The sequence below is a fragment of the Chrysochloris asiatica genome, unplaced genomic scaffold (assembly GCF_000296735.1).
Source record: "Chrysochloris asiatica unplaced genomic scaffold, ChrAsi1.0 scaffold00339, whole genome shotgun sequence".
Lineage (NCBI taxonomy): Eukaryota > Metazoa > Chordata > Mammalia > Afrosoricida > Chrysochloridae > Chrysochloris > Chrysochloris asiatica.
The window spans coordinates 1,788,779-1,790,484 of record NW_006408857.1 but is presented as its reverse complement, the minus strand read 5'-3'; positions in this window follow the sequence as shown (position 1 = coordinate 1,790,484).

Below are 1,706 nucleotides of genomic sequence, written 5' to 3'. Positions count from 1 at the left end.
TCAATGCTCGTTGTAGAGTAGTCAAGAACGCAAATGACATATTGCATTGGCAAATTTGTCACAAAATACCTCTTTAAAGTGCTCGAAAGCAAAGGACTAAGGTGTGTTTGGCCCAAGCTATGGTATTTTCAGTCACCTCAGATGCCTGTGAAAGGTGGACAACAGATGAAGAGAACTAGAGAAGAATTGGTGCATTTGAATGATGGTGTTGGAGAAGAATATTGAAAATGCCATGACTGCCAGAAGAACAAACAAATCTGTTTCCAAAGAAGTACAGTCAGAATGCTTCTTAGAAGCCAGGACGGTGACACTTCATCTCTCATACTTTGGACATGTTCTCAGGATGGACCGGTCCCTGAAAAGGACACCTCCTTAGTAAAGTAGAAGGTCAGTGAAAAAGAGGAAGACCCCCCCCAATGGACCGACACAGTGACTACAACAGTGGGCTCAAATGTAACAACTGTGAGGACGGCACAGGACTGGGAAGTGTTTCATTCTGTTATGCAGAGGTTCGTAGGATTCGGAGCTGCCGGCAGCTAACAACAATGGCAAGATGGAGATGGATTTAGGAAGGAAGTGCCCCTGGTTCTGCTTTAGTTGTGCGCCCTTCATCACTCCATAATCTTTGGATTCCATTTTGCCATGAACCTTTTGAAGCCACTTTGTAACCCCTATAATATAGATATCATCTTACTTGAAAACAGTTTTCTTTACGATACTACTGAGGCCATACCAGAGTTGGGTGTGTTCTTATCTTAAACCTTCTGAGTGATATAAAGTGCAGCCTAGAGGCAGAGACAGGAGAACACAAACAGGAGGCACACCAGGCATACAGAAGCTGAAAGAGAGAATTAAGGTTCTCATCTGGGAGCCAACAGACAGTCTTCCCTAGCTCCAGCACCCTGGATTCAGACTTCTAGACTTCTGATCCATGAGAAAATATATTTCTGCTCTTTTTTATCACCCACTTGTGATATTTCTGTTAGTTACAGCAGCACTAAGACCTGAACATAGTCTATAAATAGCTACATCACTGCCAACAGTTTGGTGGACTGTGAACTTCCCTCTGCAAAGTGTCAGCTGATGTGATTCTCAGCCCAATTGAGTGGGTGCTAATCTAAGGCCCCAGGCACACCTATACAACATAAATGATTTATTTATTTTTCCTCAGCAAGTGCTCTTTTAAGCCCTTCACCTACCAGATGGCAGAAACATCTGTCAGTTCAAGGTGATCTCTGTCCTCGCAACAGCGTCCTCGTGTCCCCTCGCATAGCTTTATACATACTCATTCCCTTTTCCAAGACTTACAGTACCAAGAAGAGGAATTTTCCTAGTCTTCTGTCATGGTCAGACCCTGCTGGCATTTAGTGTGACATCCTTACTCCCATCTGTTCTCAAATGGCTAGACCATGAAAATCATAGTCATGGCTTCCCGCCTAAACAGTGAATTCTCTCTCTGAAGAGCTAGACACATTCACCTACTATCCCTTGAAGCTCCAGGCCTGTGGCAAGATTGTCTCAGGCTGTCTCTGTCTGGCCCAGCTACGGCTCAAAGAGATGTAAGCCGTCCAGCAGATGGGTCACTAGATTCCTTTCTAGAAATTCGCCACGCTCCTAGACTCACTGGAAGGCCCCTCAGTGGTGCAGATGGTTTACACTTAAGGGGGTTAGCAAAACAGAGGAAGACCCCCAGGGACATGGACTGA